Below are 21,170 nucleotides of genomic sequence, written 5' to 3' on the forward strand. Positions count from 1 at the left end.
TCATTTGTTCGTATTTGAAGTCATCTTCTGAACAATCTTGTGTTAGTTAATGTTATTTTTAGATAATTTCAATGTCATTTTATATCGTCTTTAACACACAAAATGTTGTTTCGTAACATTTAACGGTTAACCTTTTGTTAATATCAGTGTAGTTTTTGCATTATTATTCGATAATTTTCGTTTCTGAACTTATCTTGCATTTTTCGTATTGCTATTTTGATACCATTTAAGAAATTCAACCATCTTATCCATTTATTTTGTATGCCATTTTTAGTGTCATACAGTGTCATATTTAACTTCTTTCCCATATTATTTAATGTTGTTTTTTTTTTTCGTTTTGTGTCATTTATTTGTGTTTTTTGTATTATTTTACTGTCCTTTTGTGTCATATTTTGTAACATTTTAGAGTCATTTTTGTGAAATTTTTCGTGCCTGCTTATTAATTTTTTTTCGTGCTATATTTACTGTCATCTTTTAGGTCTTTTCCGGATTATTATATCATCGTTTCTGTTTTTTTGTTTCGCAGTTTTGTGTTATTTTCATGTATATTTTAGGGTCATTTTACCGTCATTTATAAAGCCATTTTTGTTCCACTTTTTGTATCATTCTTTTGAATATTTTGTACTGTTTTAAAAGTCATATATTACGCTTTTTCCACATGATGGTTTTGTTTTCAAAATATTTTTATTTGTCAACTCGTGTCAAGCTTTGTAGTCTCATCTGGAAATGTTGCTGCTGGATTAAATTTTCCTAGAATGAAATCTTCTAGAAGTAATTTTTTTTTGGCAAATCGTTGATGAAAATATGTGGAAATGGATTTTTTTGTATTTTAGGACAAGGTATTCTTGGCAATTTTTGAAAATTTTTACCGGTATTTGAAAAATCTGAGCAGGACGTAACTATCACAGTAAGCGTGAAAATCCAGCACGTTATTTAGTAGGGTATAACTGCCTTTAATGGACCACTTAGTAGCGTAGCTGCAAATTTCGCAAGAAAAAGTGTAAATATCTAAACTGAATTAAGTATTGCATTATGTATAAACATGAAGTAACATGTTTATCATCTTTTCTGTATGAAAAACAACTAGATAATACCTCTATTTTCTTATAATAAAAGAAATAAACCATCGTTTCAGTTTCCTTTAATGGGCCACCGTTTCCGGCAATTGTTTGGACCACAACAATTTCCTAATTTGGGCCAAGTCTAAATATTACATCTCTTTAACCGTAGCTGCCGCTGATGAAACTAACTCTGGCTTACGCACTGAGAGTTCTGGATCCGGATCAACTGTAGACTGCACCCGTTCTTTCGTAATAGGGAATCCTTTACGTGCCATCCGAGATATCCAGCCAACAATTGAATCCTCTTCCGCGGCAGTCAATGCAGTTTGTTCACCTTTTCGTGGTTTTCCTGACCACTTGCTGCTTGCACGGAACATTACGGTGGATCGTGGAACATTAGAGCGCCTGCATGCTTCTCTAGTCGAAACACCACTTTTTATTGCTTGAAGACACTCAGTAACAGCTGCTTCAGTATATTTTTTACCAATTTCTTCAATTCTTCAATTTTTTTTTCAATATTTCAAGTGTTTTTCTAGTAAAATTTATTGCTAATCTTTTAAAGACACTATTATCCTACCCGTTCATCGAAAATCTGATTATTTTCGCTCGGAAAGTGTGATGTCAGTACAGTTTTTGGTAAAGCCATTTTCTATGAAAACGTTAACGAACCATGGCAAACCAGGTAGCTGTTTTTAAAAGACATTTTTGCAGCTTTAATGAAGTATATTGTAGTAAACGTCTGTTGCGACATTTCTAATGAAGAACATTATTGAAGTTGTCAAAGCTTGAATCAAAATAAGTATATTTATAATGTGTCATTTGGTGTAAGAAGTTCAGGTGGTCCACTAAAGGAAGTGGTCCATATTAAGCAGATCTACCCTATCTTGTTTATCTTATTGCGGTTACCGGGTTTTAATTGTCTACCGTCGTAATATCAATGCAGAGACTTTTTAACTAAAATCGTCATAGTACAGTGTTTTTTTTTTCAGTGTCAGTTTAAAGTGTATTATTTTCCGGTTTTTATAGTGGGAACTAAAGAAAGATCGATCTTCCGATTGTGTGTTAAAAATGTTGAGAGCACTAAAAAGCGCTTGAAGCGCCATATGTTGACTTTCTCTGAAAGTTCTTCAGATTGACACTCACTACCTCATTGCGAGGTAGAAGCTAATCAGTGGGTATATAATATATAAATTCGTAGTACAATGATTATGTCAGTTTGTCACATGGTCGATAAACAGCGTTAATTGTATGATCTCGAGTACTGATTGTACGTGCCAATCAAATCACAATCCGGACAACCATATCTGTCAATGTCAATATCCTTCGCAGACGGCACACACATGTGGTTACTGTAATTAGAGGTTGTTCCAATTGCTCTACGGTTTCCTAATATGAATCTGAAAATTTCTAAATCCTAAGATAAATAATTATCACCAGCGAGGATCCTTCTGAAATTTCGTGACAAAATTTCGATCACGCCTGTAACATACCTAGTTATACAACCGTCGAAAATGGTCGATCAGATTGCTGCACAAGTGATATACACTAGTGCCACAATTGACTATTTTATCAGTGTACACTGATAGGTCATGAATATGAGCGTCCTATTTTGCATACTAATTTATACTGTACTGTGAGATTTCGCATTTATTCCTTATATTAGCGAACGCGGCAATTCCTTGTACAGCTATATTACTTCGAGGGTAAACTGTACGGCATTACGTATGCAGCAAAGTTATCGTTGTTGATGTGTGTATATATATTACCAGACTCGTGCATAATTTACAAAACAGCAGCATGCACTTGAAGGGTTTTGAAATAATTAACTGTTGAAACCTTGGAAAGCAATACCGAAATATTATTTAACAATATGGTTAAAATCACCAATCAGACTGCAAACACAAGAGGACAAATGCAATGGACAATATGCCATGATAAGCAACTGCGCGTGCTTTCCTTCTGCCCCAAGGAAGCTGAACAGTGGCAATGTGTTGCGTAGCATCCTATATAGGCATGTAGACGACACACAATTGGCTGCAAATTCTATCCGCCAACGATAACAACGCTCGATCGGCCGTGATGTATTGACATCGGTTACTCCATGCATTGTGATAAGAGCGGAGTTCCAGCCACCGATAACGACCTTTGTGATTGATTGGATTTAGACCGGGATCGACAGTTGTATCAACTAAGGTCGTAAGAGAACAAAAACATTATCTAAATTAAGCCGATTGCGGTGTAAGATTCGGCACCAATGAAATTCCCCAGCACAGTGTACAGTATCTACGTTCATTTGAACCGGCTTGGATTTGAAGAGGATCCGCACAATTAACGGGCAAGGTAATATCCCATACATACACAGCGAGCGACCAGCGCACCGGAACACCGTCGTCGTCGCCATCATCGCAGTCTTTTCTCGTCTTCGAGCTAAAAATAAAATCCAAATCTAAGAGAGAAGAATTACACGATCTTGGAGGCCGTCCTCCATGGCTGTTCGGCTTTGATTCCATATGGATACCGGCCGGGAGTGTCACTTTGGGATTGTAGACTACTATTGAATTTAAAGCAAAACGGGACTTTTCGATGGCACAATGTTGAAAAAGAGCACCATAGAGCTTACCGCTCTCGAGTAACAAAACTTTCCTATCATCATCATCAGTGACGGTTTATGATCTTCCGATGTGCTACTGCAAGGTATAAAGATAATGCGTTCTTTATTATTTTTATGATTAGCAGCACTTGTCTCACGACGAACAACAAGTATCGTCCGGATTATTCCGCATTAGCAAACCTTTGCGCAGACACTGGCGCTGGCCAACGTCTTTGTGAAATTTTGTCATCTACGCATTCATACTTCCATTGTCACATTCTAGTATTTGATGGTAATGTCAGGGTTATACCGGACTAAAATTTGCCATATTTGGCATTTTTGGCAGTTTTGATTTTTTTTATTTGAAATTTTCTTGTGACTTTTTTGTCATATTTAAAAAAAATTTTGACTTCATCTAGCTTAACTACTGTATTGTTAATGCATTCAGGACTTGAAACACCAAAGCCAAAAGCCCTGGTGGTATTCAGGACTCAAAGCAGCGGTACCACGTTGTTGGAGGAGGTGATCGTGTGATTGGGTGGTGGCCGATCACTCCCCGAATGTGCTAATTTAGGACTAAAGACCGGTTCTCCAGTGTCAGCGTCATCAACTAGCATAGCCCTAACCTCGAAAGCACAGACGATGATAAAGATAAAATCAACGCGCAGCTGGAGCACGAATACGACCGCTGCCCAACACATAATATCAAGATCATTATCGGGGACTACAACGCTCAGGTCGGCCAGAAGAAGGAGCACCGTGAAAACAACCATCAACTACTCCTGGAAAACGGCGAGGGGCCTAGCGTAGTTGGTAACATCTCCACCAACCACGCTGGTGGCCTGTGTTCGAATCCTAACGCCGACATAGGTGTCGATGGCTTAGGCCGTAAACGTACTGGCGCATCCTGCACTGCGAAGGCAACTCGCCCTGCCGCACTTAGAGCTGTACATTAACCTACGGCAAGGCGAGTCGCCTTCGCAGCGCAGGCCGCGCCAGTATTTTCACGGCCTTAGTTCCGTGAGTAGCAATGTGACGAGATAAGGAAAAAAATGTTCTGGTGGATGAGTGTTATGGCACTTCGATGAACACTTTAATCGCGTACAGCAAGAGGAAGGTGAAGAATGTGAATGAAACAACAAACCGACCGGTAAAGATGTTGTCGAAGCGGAACTTATAAGGATTGTTAAGATTTGGAATATCGAACAGCTGCCTGAAAAGTGGAATGATGAAATTATCTACCGTATCTACAAAAAAGACGACAAAATGGACTGTAAGAATTACCGTGCAATTACCATCCTGAATGCTGCCTACAAAATTTTTTGTAGTTACCAAGCTGGCATTGTAACGGGTGGCAACTCAAAATTTGGAATTTTTTGAGGCTCTCTTACTCCACAACAAACACACGCAGAGAGAAATGAGAATACGTGTATAAAAGCTCTCTCTCTCTCTTTTCTTTATCCCAGCATTTTTTGTTTATGCATGCCCATTTGTGTTCAAAATGGCGTCGAAACAAGGAGTTTTCCGCAAGCGCATTGTACAGTTCGCTATAAACAGCACAATAACTTTGGCAAAAAGTGTCTATTGTGTATGGTTTCCTGCAAACCTCAACTATAATCCTCCAGGAAGGTTGTGGAAAACCGGCTAAAGTGATGGACGGAAAAAGATTTTTTTTCCTGTTTGTCAAATCATGGTTCACCCCTAGTGGTTTGGCTCTCAATCAAAATATATACCAGAACGATTGTTTGAACAACATTATGATTTCATTTCTTCCAAAATACCATACAGATAAAAAGTGTGTGTTTTGTGTTTTGTACTCTAAATACGCAACCCAACGAATTTCTCTGTGTCGTCCAATCGAAGATTTCTTTGGGTTTTTAAGTTCCTTCGGTACAAAAATAACTGGAGATCAACGGTTTGCGAACAGTTGATTGGTAGAATCAAGAGATGCATTCGAAGCTTTGTGCATCAGAAAGCTTTGTCGGAATACCGGTAACGGACCTTTCTCAAATGTTTACTATTTTATGTTAGTTCATAATGAATGTATCTTCATAAAAAATTAATCAGTTTTTCTTTGAGCCCATCCACCTTTTTTTTGACAGCAGTAGAAAATAAAATCCAAATTTTCAGTTGTCACCCGTTATTATTTTTGCTATGATGCAGCAATCATAAAATAGTGTTTCCACCAGCGTTGCAAAGCGAACGAGAACGAGACATACGCTACGCTTCTTAAGTCTTTTGCACACACTCTTTCGAGACACTCTTCATTCCTCATGCATTCCCATGAGTAGCAGTAAGCGCGCACCGACACGCAAAAACTCTTTTGAATTGCTACTCAGTGACTGTAAAATAATAGGCGAGTTCCTGCTTGCGAGTAGCTGTACTCGACTAAAACTGCTCGACTAGGAGGAGTGCGCTCAAAAACGAAAATACTTTCTTCTCAGTTTTGCTTCATGCACCGACAGCCGACAGTGGGGCAAAAATTTGTAAAGTATCGCAACGTGTAGGGTATGAATGGCATGAATGGAGAATTTTTCAGTGTGTGATAGCGGTAGCAACGAGGACCTCACATGAGGTGTTCCATGCTGCTTACGAGCGAGACTAACAACACTGGTTTCCACAGGGAACGCATTATCTATTTCCGAGTTTTCACCGTTTCACCTTAAGGAATTGGCATCTTTTGTCCAAGCAAGTGACATCCATCGCAAGCTGGCAGTGTGGAAGAAAAAATAGACGGGAATACGTGGGTGATGAATTCACCGATTCTTTCTCTGCGAAGCCCAGATTATCAACCAGCTGGAAGAGAAACTCCTAAACTGAAATTGACAAAAAAATCTCGAGCGGAGGACGTTGACCCGAAGCGGAAAAAACATCGGAAACCGGTCCTGAAAAGAGAGTGCGAAAAAGCAGATACGAAACGAAGAAGTTGTGAAGCAGGTCAACGAATGGTTCGACGAGGGAATAATTCAGCTGTCAACCAGTGAATATGCTAGTCCTATCGTTGTGGTTCCAAAGTAGAAGGAAACATGCTGAGTGTGTATCGACCATCGGCGAATTAAAAAAAAAATGTAGTGCATGACAAATTACCGACCCTGTATGTGGAGGATTTGTGTCGCGATTCAAGAAAGTAGCAGGAAAGAAACGTCATTCGTCACCATCGACAGCCAGTACGGTAGTAGGAAACGTGCTCTGTTAGGCCTCTGCCAGGCTGAACGCAAACTTTGAAATCTGTGATTAAAATATTAAAGTCTATAAAATAAGTGAGCTAAGCTAATTGTTTACTAGTACGGATATTCCCAATATTGTAATTAAAAACCAGTACGATCTGATGATACGTGTTGCCCTATTCGAAGGTTAAAACTTACAAGTCAGGATCGGTGAAACTAGATTTCCTGATTTCTGCCCCATAATATCACAAACTCTAAACGTGAGTCCAGTTGATCTTTATGCTAAGAACGTTGGTTTATGAAATTATAGATTAGGACACAAATTTCTTCTGCAGCAAAATTTTTCGGCCTAATAATAAATATTACGTGAAATAAAAAGCTGTTTAAGTTTACGGAAACTAGTCTACCGTATTTGTTATCATTTGCGGAAACAAGATGAGTTGTTGATCTCGTTGAATTTGAATATGAGATTGAATACTTTCCGGACGTAGAGGACAAAGTTGAACAATGTATCGCTAGCTGTGTTCCCTGTTTTGTTGGCGAAAGAAAGTGTGGTAAACCCGTAGGTGAACTACATCCTATCTTGGCCCGATGTCATCGACCCACAAATCGTACAACTAATCTCTGGCAGTTTTCGATGCATTCACGAAGTGTTGGATCTGCCCACAATATTTTGTCAACTGCCCATGAATGTGAAACCTGCAAAGTTCACGGCGTTTCTAAGTCCTCTAAGAAAAAGAGGCTCTCTATAGTGTGAATGATACATTCTCGGTACACTGGTCACAGGTTTCTTTTTTCAATAATGAAACTATTTGTCCTGGAGCAAGCACACAATGCACAAAATGATTGATTGTGAGCCCCAGTAAGAGACAATATTTCGAAATCCCAAAAGAGTGTTTCTCGATTCCAGAATGCAGCATCAGTCAAACCATCGGCGGGCAGTTTGCAATCGAGTAAGCTTCCTGCTGTTTATTATGCTTCATTGCTGTTTATTATAAAACGGAAGATTTGGAGAAATTTGTCGCCCCGAGTCTTCGGACACTCTTCACAGGTGACCGCTATGTGTTCCAGCAAAACGGTGCATCAGTGTATACTGCGAACTTAGTTCAATTTGGCGGATTGTCTGCAAAGAGATCTGAACCCAATGGACTTTTTGTCTGGTCCTACATGATGTCTATCAATGAAAATACTCAGAAATTAAATGTGTGATTTTTACACATTGTTATGGAATTTTGAAATTGTTTCCGAATTTATTGTACGCGGTGTACTCCACAGCACCTCACCCAATGTTTAATACAACGAGTAAAAGCGCACAAAAATGTATAATGATCAATAATACAAATATATTCCTACATCTTCGGTTCCATGCGCTAGAAAAAGTAGAAAGTTTTTTATTGGGTGTGCGCGTCAACATTTCACAAGTTTGAAAAAAAAAACATGTATGAATTCAGTAAATCCGTTTGTATTCAACAACCTGCAGTCACTCTCTATACGATAGCAAAAATTTTAATGAAAAAAACAGTACAAATGCAAACTGCGGTTCGAGCAGACTTGACAATTTTTATATAAAAAAAATTCTTTGAAAAATTTGAAAATGAGTTTCCTAAATGAAATAAAAGGCATTCCTAGAAAAAGAAGTTACATTTTTTACAGTTCTTAGTTCAATTTTGTAAAATCTTAGCAAATCGTTCATTTTTTCCAAAAACCAAAAATATATTTTTTTAGTTGGTCTACAAAACAATCATTGTTTTTGGACTATGGACAATGTAAAAAAATCACTTGTATATATCATTCATTACTTACTTGAACTTTTCTTAACCCCAAGACCTTACAACTTTTCGACACAACCAGTTTAAGCTGATAACTGTCCAGTAAAGGCTCCGAAAACCCGTGCTCGACTAATTATTAAATTAACGAAAAATCTTGAGAAACATACCTAAATCACAGAACACTAGCGCACAAGATGATAAAGAATCGGAATCGGAAAGCACACGCACACAACACAAAGCCACCCCCAGCGATTCCGACTAAGTCACTTGGCAACTAAAATTAGTCCACACCCGAAATAGTGTGCTTTCTAAATCCGCGAGGTTCACTCCACTTCCTGAACGGATCTGTGCCCAGCACGGTGCGTTTTATTGTTTGTACTACTGCTGGATTAGCTAGATGGCACTCGACCAGGGTACTTCGAACGATGTGTGAAAGCGGCGGCACAGCAAAACATTGCCGATAACTAACAGTCCTTATCACTGCAACAACAGCAGACGCGACCGCTGGCCTAGTTCCATGTGGCGAGTAAATGGACGGACAACCTCGGAGCAGCAGCACCAGCTGAACCTTGGTCACTAGCGGTAGTGTACAATCGACTCACGGTCACGGCAATCAGACTTTACGGCACTTCTAAGTACAAACAGTTACTGCTCCTCCAATCACAATTAGAGTTGAACTTCAACAATTCTAATTATTCATCAACTGAATATAATTTACACCGCATTAAACGTCGCGCACTACTAACATGACCGAACACCCAACGGAACGACGACAGTGGTTCCGCGGTTATTTTTTATCAACCGATTAAGATTCGCGCGACTATCAAGCAGGATTCGCAGTTCCGCATGAACACAAACAAGCCAGTGTGTAGGAGCGATCGAATTCTGCTTAGTCGTCCGAAACCGGTCGCCAGTCAGCTGTTCACTGACTGACTAATTAGGTTACTGATGCCTTCGAGCTGGAGCCGATAAAAGTCGGGAAATCCGTATAACACGATGCGATAATAGGGAGTTTGAATGTCGACAACGATGACGACACTGACTAGTAAGTAAGCAAATAAGCAAGCAATGTGTGGCATAGACGGACGAGAAAATATGTAGAGCCTATGCGCAACGCGATTATAATGACTAGAGGAGTCCAGCCGGAGCGCACTGTCTGCTAACTAGCCGACTGACTGACTATGTAGGTATATGATGCCGGTCGGAGTAGGACTAACTACAGCTGCTCTTTGTCACCACAGCGAGTGAAAACCGTTTAGCTTAGCGCTTGCTGACTAAGCGTGCGCGTGAAGCGGCGGAATGATTGAGCAACAGAGAAAGATGGAGAGCAAGGAGAGTGCTTTTTCCAGCCCAGGTAAACATTGCTATCGTTTTCGCGGGACCGTATAAATGCCTTACTACAGAGCACTGAGCGGTGGAAGGTACATATGCCTAGATTTTTGCACCGGCTCTAATGACGGCGATGGACTGATCGATTGTTCGGGTGCGAAGCAAGTGCATAATATATCGTGTAGGTACCTTAATTGTTTGTCTGCTAGCTGCGGTGTCAAATGCAGCTCGGGGTGCCAGCGTTGACGACGCGAGTTAAGCTGCGTTTTAATTAAACAATTAAACGTGGATATTTTTACGCTGGGTGGAGCCTTTTTTTCAAGTTCAAGTGCAAGTGTTTGAGACAGTGAGACTGTGAGATTTTTTGAGGTCCAAAATCAAGAGCACCACCAGAACCTGCTGATAACCAACCATTGCACACTGTTTTTAAAACGTGATCGAAATTATTTTGACCCAGAAAAATTGATTTTAGAGGCGCAGTGTCTTCAGCAAAGTTGATCCATTATTTATTCTCCATTCTATAGAAGTTTCAATTTTGTGATTAATCCACCTAAAATTGAGAAACGAATTCTTTTTTTTTTTCATTTTTGCATAGCATAGCTTAGGTAAACTGCCCGTAGTTGCACTCCGTGATTGGTCGAACCAACAAAATTGCAGCTAAAATGGAGCCGCGTAACCGCAAGGTTACGGAGTCCGCTTTGTCAAGCGGATGGTAGTGTTTTCGAATCTTAGTAGAATCAGGCCATTCGATGTCAAAAAGGACTTTAAGCATGAATTTATTCTCAGGCTCCCCACCAGTTACCCTTCCTTTACGCTGAAATCTACAATACCTTTGCGTGACTTCCTCCTAACAAAAATAAGTCCCTCTTATCAAAAAACTGGCCAGAAGGTCGCTCGACGAAACTTCTCTAGGGAAATATAATGAGTGATATTTGGCAGGAAAAACGAGGCTCGGTATAGGAGAACAATAAGCGTGTAAAAAAAATGGTAGCACATTACACACAAGCACTGATAAAAAATAAATATAAGCATGCCACTTCTCAATAGTAGTATACAGTAGATACCCAGGCGTATCTCACAATAGATCAACGATTCTGGTCGCAGTGAGGAAGTCCATACAGAGAAAAAAAATAAAATTGCAAAATAAACCAGATGAATGGTGCATGGTACTAGCATGACATACTCATTGTGCAATTTTCACTGGTTCACAATGCTTTTACCACTGACCAATAACGACGCCAGCCACGACCAAATGGTGGTACTGTTTGGGAAGGAAAGTGATGGCGATACTTGTTTTGTTCAGAGACCGAGAGTACCACTGCATCAATGAAATATAGAAAGGCACGAAGATGGTTTGAGTCTCAGGTTCAAAGAGCTTCCTTTCTGTCAACGTCGATGACGTAGGAGGTCAAAAACAATGTCCAAAAATCAATGGTCGGTACTTTTTTCAAGAATTTTTTTTCGATTAAACCCGAACCCAATATTTTGAAACCCGAACACGAGCTTTCACAGATTTTTTAGTCGGGTTGCTGAGATAAACCTACCACCAGTTGAAAAAAAAACATGGTTTCGAAAAAAACGCTGCCAACAGTGTAACACTCACCGTACTTGCATACACGACTTGCAAAATACATCCTCGAACATACCCCAATCAATAGCCAAAATACTCGAACACTTCATCCCACTTCAAACATCCGAAACAATAATCACGTCAAGTTGCTGTTCAACAAGGAAGAAAACGCTCCAAAGGATTCAGAATAAAATTCTGAAAATGATTTTGAAGCGTCCTCGGTACACTCGAATTACATAGACTTACTGGTGTTGAACCTTTAGAAGCTATGTTAAATAAAATTATTTCGACAAAAATCGTTGCAATCCTGAATTGCTACGATAAGCTCTCTTTATAGCTAATAAGTTAGCAATTGGGTTAGTTGTAAGTTTACTTCCCCTTTTCTGACAAGTAGGTTTAAATCCCTACGAACGATAAGTCCTAATTGCGAAAGCAAGCAAATCCTAACAATTAAAATTACAAATTTTCAACAGTGTTGAGAAGTCACCATTTGTGATTGGACACACATACTCATTACTAACTAATATTTGTCATAAATACTTAAGCTACTAACAAATCCCCCCTTTAAAAAAAATAAATCACGCAAACCCACCACTTTTCAACCCTCCAGAGTAGGGTCCCGCTTGATATTAAACATAATTATAGAGAAAGTCAAAAAAGAACGCTCTCACCATCTAAGATTCGATCCAGATCCCAATCCTTATTTTGTGTCCTTGATCGATCATATCATCTATCGAGTCTATCTATCGATCTCTATATAGCGGTTTTAAGATCCTGCGAGAAAAGCTGCAGAAACTTTAAACTCGGGTTCAGATGTTTACTTTCTATACATCATTTAAATCCGCTTGATCTTCTTGCACTGACCTGCAATTTAACTAATACCGGCGGTTTCTTCAAATACGGAAGGCAACGTTGACGGTTTTCAATAAAAAATTAAATTCTATAAACTAGACCAACGCATTTAAACAACACTATTTCAACCAAAAACAATAAATTAAAAATATTTTGCTAGAAAATTGTGCCGCAGTAGAAAAATCACGTCTATTCGCGTTCGCGGTTTACTTCGATCTCAGTTTGGTTGATACCAGAGTTCGAAAAAAGTGACAGAACTGTGTGAAGGCGAATAATAAGAGTATTCAGTGTACAATATTTTCACCTTTTCATTTTATTCTATCCCTCATACAGCATGCTCAGACAAAAACTTTCTACCGTCTCGATAGCGGTGTGAATCTCCCGTTCGTTGAAATATCAACTACTTTGCGCTTGCTTGACTGAAGTCTCTGTTTTTTTTTTTTTGTAAGATTTAGTTTTATTTGTCAACAGTGTATACTTTGTTTTTTTTTTTTATAATTCATTAGTTTAAATAGAATTCTAAAGATTGCAAGTCAATAATCCTATCATTACTACAAACGTTAATATAGTACAAATATTTTATGGATATTTTCATGATTTCCACTCTTGTTCTTCGATTAATTCTGTTTAAAGCCGGTTCGATCAAGTCCTCGAAAGAGAGTCGTCTCCAGCCATTCAAAATGGTGGTAATTTTTCGTTGTAGGAGTTCCCAGGCTGGACCAACTCGAGCGCAGGAACATAATTTATGTTTTATTGATTCTTTCTGTTCAGAATTCTATCAATTCGCTGGATTGATAGTTATTTTCCAACTCCCGGGGGTGAAATAACTATTAGCCTTCAGTTTCTTGTAAAATGGTTTTATAGTAACACTAATTTAAAGAATCATGCTTCATCCTGTACAGCTCCCAATGGTTGCTGTAGTCCTACGAAACTAAATAAGCCCTTTAAGTTTGATAACATTAATTACTTTTGTGAACGAATGAATGGCAAAACGTGACGAAAAATAACACCAAACGTTAAACGTTAAAGCGTTCAATTTGGGGTAAGGGTAACTAGATTCAATTCAGTTTCACTGCAAACGGTGAAAGTGAGTGCACACTTACCTTCACTTCAGGTGTATTCCGAGAATTGGATGTGAGATTTCGGAGCTCTGGTTGATACAAATAGAGTTAATTAAGTAATTCGTGATACCGAGAAAAAAATTATATTGTGATTTCACAATAGAATTTAGACAAAAAAAATATTTCTTTGTAATACTAAAAAATATACTCTTCAGGAAACATTACATCTGAAATAGGCATTATGAAAGTTACTTAACGTAAGTCTGATCAATCTCATTAAAGGCAGACAATGTATGCACCTGGGAAAGCGAAAAAGAGCAAATTAAAAATATAACACAGACTTGACAAAATATACCGCATCCACGACGGGACTTGAACCCGCAATCATTGTAGTATGCATCACATCAATACTCTGCGAAGTTTTAGGTAAAATTCATTCGTGCACTCGTGAATTATTCTTGTCGCTATTTTTTGTTGATAAATTCAACAATTCCAGTCCAGCTGTTAAACAGTTTGCCTTGACGTAAGATTCATCATCCTGTGCAAGCATCTCCACGTACAGCTTTCGCAATCGTTGTTTGGTCGACTTGTTTTGATTATCGTGACGATTTGGAGTCACCACTTTTTTGTAAGTCGACAGCCCGGCGCGTGTTTTAGCTTGATTCACAGTTGTAGATGACACTCCCAGCTTGCTTGCGACATCTTGAACGGAGTGGTTGGGATTCCGCTTGAAGCTGCTGGGCCCTCTTTTCATCCTTTTTGGTGGCCTTCGAATATCGATTTCCCCCCGATTCTGTCTTCCTTGTCGACAAAGTTTTTCCGAACACTGTTACTGTGTGGGTTCGTGACAGTTGATTTGGCCACATTCAAAAATTTTGTCAACTTGGTGTGCGAGTAGTTTAAATTTTTGCGATACGCAATAAAATTTTGATGTCTTGCTGCACTTGCTTCGACGCCATTTTCATAACTGAAGAGAAATTTCAAAATCAGACATAAGGCATGATACTATACACACACGTCTTTTAAATTAGGAGTGTTCAGGTTTTTTTGTTATAAAAATGATACGTCAAATTCAAGTTGACCAATATTTGACCGTAACACCCTTTACATCAAAACTTTTCTGCCCTTTTTCAACATATTTTGCGTACAAGTCCAAAATTCACTTTCTAAAAATAATGGACGTCAGCCAGGCTTTCGAGTTTGCTTCATCAGGAACAAGGAGTTTTCGCAGATATTTTTCCCTACTATCTATATTTGCAACGCTAATGGTGGACAGTCGTTACTTTGAGTATTTTCCGTCTCTCTAACTGGAAAGTATACGTCTACTCAGATAAACATTTGTAAAAAAGGCCTCTAACGAAAACTGTTTTTAACAAGGATTTGAAATTAAAGGTAGTAGATAACCTCTTCTATCACCGTCGATAATGTCACGCGGTTCATATTTACTCATGGTTCCCGTTTGAGTCGCCTTCCAATCGTCCGTCTGCACTGCTACTTTCCCCGCAAAGCTTCTTGAAAGAAACCTTTTAACGTTTGGTAAATATGTTCAGCCAACCCGATCTTTCCTCAAAATATGGGTCTTTGAGAGTTTTTTCTTCGAAGTAACACACCAGGCATAAAAAGAATGCGGTTTTTAACTACGCTTACAAACATCTCCATGCATCACTCCAACCTACTTTCCGTACTTTTCTCCTTAACAGGTCCCTGGTGGATCGTTTCTTTTCACGGGGGTGAAGTCAAGCAGTTTTATCGTAACTCAATATGGCGTCGTTTGTTTACGACAATTAGGAAAGAGCAGCTATCTGTTGTAATTTTGAATATTCTACTGGATACATCCAACTCAGTGATGTTTTCCACAAGCTACAGACTCGGAACAGCATATTTGTAAAATACAATCAGATGTGCAGAAGCGGCGAAAACACTGATTCCTGCCGTTGTTTGGCTTCCAGAAGCAAGCAGATTTCATAATTTGCAGATGGATATAATCCTGCATCACCGACGTTTTTTGTTTTTGTTCAATCGTGGGGAATCTTGAAAATTAAACTATTAGTACGTTTTTTACACAATACTAGCTGCATTATTTACATGTGAGTTTAGAATACACCTTTACTATTTGCGAAATTGCGGCTGTATTATTCACCTGTAAGTTTAAATTCAACCTTGACTCCACGCAAAATTAACGGATGAAATAAATGGCGCATTTTTCTTCAGCTCACCTAATATGCTCAATACTCAGAAACATTAACTCAACAAACAAACTCGAAAACCTAGCTGCTAACGCGGTTATCAACTCTCCCCTACTGTTGCTTGCGCATGCGAGAAAACGTCAAAGCACCAACGGTTGGTGCCAAAAGTAGGCGATGTTGGGTACGCTGGTTTAATAGGCAATCTGACAGCCACTTCTACCCCCTGTTTCTTTTGAAGCTTTTCAATATTTTTAGGTGTTGATCAACAGTTGAAACTTGCGGCGTTCGTTTACCCATGCATGATTCCATGTTCCGTTGAACAATGTAAACTAAATGTGACATTTCAAGGTATCAGGAGAAAAACTAAAGCAACAGCTTACTATGTTTCTTCGAGATAGAAAATATCGAGATATCGAAATATCGAGATACAACATTGCGAACACAGAAATCAGTTTCAGGCCGAAGTGTCCCTTGCTGTTCAGCCGGGTCGTTATTGATTGCCATTTTCACTGGACTGTCGACCAACAACTTTACGACATGCCTAGGCCACCGTAGCCACCCGATTTTCGCCGTTCGGACGAAAAGTGGTACGCCAAGCAGCTAATGCAACTCGTGGTTCATCCGTCTCCTCTGCGATCCATTTTTTATCTGCACTCCACTGCAGATGTCTATCTTGGTCGTCTATGGCCCATTGCTATCACTCTCGCGCAGGTTCTTTTTCCGTGAAACTTCTGACCCATTCACTTGTAATCTTGCGACTAGATAACAACAACATGATACAAGTCTTACTTTATATGCTGTCGAATATCTCAAAATTTCCCAAATAACATTTTCGGAAATTGTAGAAAATGAATGATGCAATCACAAGACATTGTACGAACCTTTTACGAAGTCACTTACACATGCATGAGCATGCAAAGACAGTTATCTGTACTGTTCATTCTTTACAATTTTTTACAATTTACAATTTTTGAAAATGTTAAAAAAAATCATCAAAATTTGCATGGCAAACTATGAACAAACTTTTTAATTTAATTACGCCATATTTTCAAAAAAGATCATATTGGCCAGCCACAGTTGACGGTGAAGAACTTAATATCTGTAAAAAAAATTTCATCGCACTGCATCATAAATAAAACGATAGTTAGGATAGTCGATCGAAAAAATCTGTTCCATTTTCCATCCGGTCATAAAAGTTGGCTTTCTATCTCTAGAAGAAACTGTTTTGTTTTACAGCTTTTTATAGTCAATGGTATCTCGTATGTGTAGAAACACCTAGGTATTTTGCGATGGGAAAAGTTTGTATTAGATCGAGCGATAACATGATGGTGAAAAAAAAACAGCTATAAAAACAGAAAGCGAAATGTGGACCGTATTCACGCTTATCAGGGAAGTTACTACGGCGTGTAGTTTTGTTTACCATAGGCGTCACAGTCTGTACCTACAGTACAAATGTTGCTATCATCAGCTGGCAGAGCGGCGAAACAATTATGCACACTTTCCGTGACCGAGACGATGCCAAATGGAGTCATGCGGGGCAAAAGTTTACAACTAACAGTATCCGGGCTTCCACACAGCCTTAACCTAAACCACAGAGAACAGACGTTTATCTTATTTTCAAAAGATGTGTAAAAACATGCAACCGTCATTTACCAGTAAGTGGTAATGCTCCCGCTATGTGGCGCTCTTGTCACTTACAAACCAAGCACTGATATCGATAAAATATCGATACGGCAAAATTTATGCAGTGTAACTGGGGCACCACAAGACAGATGTCGTTAGTATATTAACGTATTTTAATTCAAATTTTTACACATGATTTTCAAATTTCTTTATATGAACATGAATGTCTGTTCTCTGTGCCTAAACGTTCAACGACTAGAATTTTTAAAAAATCTAGCTCTGGTGATGAATAATGATTTCGGTTCTTCTCTTAAGCAATACCATTTGATGTAGAACACTATGCTTTGTATCGTTCTACATCAATAAAAAAAAAGATGTACGTATTTGGAAGCAACCCGATCTTTTTGGAAACTGAAATTAGGTGCACACTTTGAAATTTGTATTCCAACTACGAACATTTTATTATTTGTCATGGCGTTTGAGACGAACTTTTGCCCCACACTACTCTATGGCGTAAGGGGTTGAATCAGTTGAATACCTAGAATTTGATGTTACCTATTGGGCGTTTCATATTTTAAAATATTTGATTTGATGATTTTTCTAATGAATAATAATAACTCAACTGACTTATATAAATGTATTTTTTACTTCCTTCACACGAATTCGAGCGTAGGGAGTCAAATGTACGCGTTTCCCACTGCAACTGTAGCTGCTGCGGTGAACTTGTCTAGCAGTGTATTATATTACCGTTAATCGATGCAATTACACACATCGCCATGGAGGTAAATTAGCGGCGACAGGGCTGTTGGACGTGTGTTATTTATTTGATTGTGAGATTATCGCCTCGCTAATTGTCACGGACGAATTTACCACTTATAAGCCAATCAACGGATGAATGCAAGCTGGGATAGTCTCGCGCCCTTGATGGAGGAATATGTATAGGAAAACTTCCCGATATTGCTTTTGTTGATACTCTCTTAAAAAAGATTTAGGAACCGCAACAAACAAAATATATGGTAATATATCCCTGTATTTTAATACAGAAAGAATAATTCATGAAGTACTGCCTTACCTGGTGCACAAAAACTAACCACTGGGAAGCACCCTTTGCTTATAACTCACAGCAGCCCTAATCGCGCCGCGTCACTTGTCACTGTAGGTAATTAATTCCTCACGATGTACTCAGCCCCGGTGACTTCTTCCAATTCGCAATATCGTGTCATTTATCAATTGGAAAATTACATCGCTTCTCCTCCCACATGCCACCGTGAGAAACACTATTCCGAATCCACCAAACAGTGCAATTGTAACCACGTAGAACCCAACTTTCACAAAGACACAGAACTAAACCCAACATCTATTTTTTCGCAAACTTAAGCACTCTTGCCTCACTCTTTCTTTTATTTTGTAAACACAACCCGTCCGGCGGGACGTGACTACCAGCACTGACTGACACCTGATCGCACCAGCGGAAAGTCGCCTGCAACTGCAGCGTAGCCGGTCTGGAACATTCCTTCCCGCTGTCGTGGGATCGATCGAATTCCTCTCGAAAGGTGACACAACGAAATCGCGTTGCAGTATCGCATCCCAGCTTCGAACTCACTAGTGGCGATCAACTCCTCAACCGCAAGCAACCGAGCCGAACCGATCGAGCGCACGAACCATTGATTACTGGCTCCGTGGATGGCAGCAATCTGGCAGCAAAACGAACCCGAAGAAAAATTAGAGTTCTTTAGTCTTTTCGTCTGCTTCGGTCGAATCTTCGTGAGGTCGATCGCACCCGGTTACTGGAGCGGTGACTGTACTCAGCACGCAGCACACATTCCGGCCCTCGATCCGGGACGAATGGATATGGAAATCTGAAGCAATCACTAGAAGTTAATTATGTTTTTGCGAAAAATTTAGTCCCTTCAAGTCGCCGAATATCTAGCGGAGTTGTGCTACGTATAAAACACTAATCCCTTGTGCTAAATTGAGTTGTTCTACTGAGAGATGAGAAGTAAACGAATAAGCAGAATGAAACACATTTTGCAGGTGATTCTTCTGGAATCAACACGTTCAGAGATAAAACATTTCAGATGAGAATGAAAATGGATATTCCCTGGTTTGGTTTCAACCTGTTTCAGTAAATGAAGCAAAAAGAGTAACTGAGCTTCAAGATTATTCGGATGTATTGTAAATCGTACGAAAGTTGTCGGCTTAGCAATTTTTATCGTTTTTCATTACATTCAATATTTATGGCACGTAAGATTAATTAACCTAAAGTGGACACCCTTTACTAGAAGTGTTATCGACTTGTACCTATAAATTGTGGACTTGCGATGCTTTAACTTTTTTAGGGGATTGTGTATCTTCTCTAAATATTTCAAAGTAATTTTGTTACGTACTGCCCCAAGTCTGAACAATTTCAACAATCCGAATGTTAAAGATAATGAAACGTGGAAACGTATTAAACATCTATAAAGTCAAACTTAGGCAAATGAAATCATTTCTCTTTTCGTAATGGAAACAAGTGGATGACAACCAAACGATTTCAATCTTAAACCTGCAGGTGTATTGGTCCACAGGTAAGCAAACTAGACAACCATTCGATGATTTTAAAGAGCGGCATACGTCTAGCCCCTTGGAGATCATCCGTTCAGACGTGTGTTAGTCCGTTTACACGAAGAACGTGGGACAATAAGTGTCCTTTCGTCACGTTATAGAGTCGAAAGATGAGGCATAATTTAAGTTTGAGAAATTTTATGCTCGAGTGACGGCGTGCTTTGGTACTCGAATGTCCCGGTTGAGGTACGACAACGGAGGCGCGTATACCCAAGGAATCAGTGTGGAAGCAACCGTCTCGTACAGCCCACAGTATCTTCCCATGCAGCATCAATCATAGTAACCCATGAGTTAGTAGAAATAATTTGACATCTCTATCAGTCGTTGGAGAAAATGGAGTGGCTGAATATCGATCCTGTGGCGAACCAGCCCAACATCCCCAAGCTGCGCCCCATTTCGAATTTCTGCGCAAACTAAAGCGTAAGATCTACTCCAACAATTTTGTCGCGAAAATTGAGAAGAAATTGATAAATGAAACGAAGAAAGAACTCAAAAACAATGTTTGATGGCCAGCCTGAGGACTGAGACAAAAATATCATGACATCCGATGAGGACGATGCCGGTCTAAGGATAATGAAATTGGAGTTTCATACCAATTGTTCTCGAGTTGGACTTCCAACGTTACCACCTGGAGAGTTGTCTCTACTGGTGATGAGAAGGGGAGAATTGGACCTAGCTCTTGTTGCACGTTGACGACATCGCTGATATATCCACCTGAATGTAATCGCTGAAACGAAGAAATAGTTATCAGAAAGATTCGAGATGACTTTCATAGCTTTAAAAGCACTTTTCGGCGATTCCAAGCTTAAATTGGGATAATTTTCTATTTTGGCCTTTTCTAGCCTTTAGAAGCACTTTTTGGCGATTCTGAGCTCAATTTGGGATCATTTCCTATTTTGGCTTTATCTGACCTTTAGAAGCACATTTTCTATTTTGGCCTTTAGAAGCACTCTGACGATTCTGATCTGAGCTTGGGATCATTTTCTATTTTGGCCTTTTCTGGCCTTAGGAAGCACTTTTCGGCGATTCCAAGCTTAATTTGGGATCATTTTCTATTTAGGTCTTTTCTGGCCTTTAAATTGGGATCATTTTCTATTTTGGCCTCTTCTGGCCTTAAGAAGCACTTTTCGGCGATTCTGAGCTCAATTCAGAATCAATTTCTATTTTGGCCTTTTCTGGCCATAAGAGGCACTTCTCGGCGATTCTGAGCTCAATTTGGGATCATTTTCTATTTTGGCCTTTTCTGGCCTTTAGAAGGGGTTTTTGACGATTCTGAGCTCAATTTGGGATCATTTTCTATTTTGGCCTTTTCTGGCTTTTAGGAGAGGTTTTTGGCGATTCTGAGCTCAATTTGGGAT

The 21,170-nt window shown here is 39.2% G+C and overlaps 1 protein-coding gene across 4 annotated transcripts in view; it reads right to left on the bottom strand.

Moving 5' to 3' along the window:
• LOC129727698 (chloride channel protein 2) overlaps positions 1–18,874 on the bottom strand; it is a 102,147-nt gene extending 83,273 nt beyond the window's left edge. Inside the window, exon 1 of one of the 4 annotated variants that reach the window (XM_055685792.1) lies at positions 18,281–18,874. The gene's annotated coding sequence lies outside the window, so the exon portion shown is untranslated. Of the gene's footprint in view, positions 1–8,621; positions 8,728–8,754; positions 9,770–18,280 lie in introns of those variants that run through there. The other 3 variants (XM_055685846.1, XM_055685811.1, XM_055685801.1) reach the window with 3 other exon arrangements.
• Between the last annotated feature and the right edge of the window lie 2,296 nt (positions 18,875–21,170).

This window comes from Wyeomyia smithii, chromosome 1 (genome assembly GCF_029784165.1).
Source record: "Wyeomyia smithii strain HCP4-BCI-WySm-NY-G18 chromosome 1, ASM2978416v1, whole genome shotgun sequence".
In the NCBI taxonomy this organism is placed as follows: Eukaryota; Metazoa; Arthropoda; class Insecta; order Diptera; family Culicidae; genus Wyeomyia; species Wyeomyia smithii.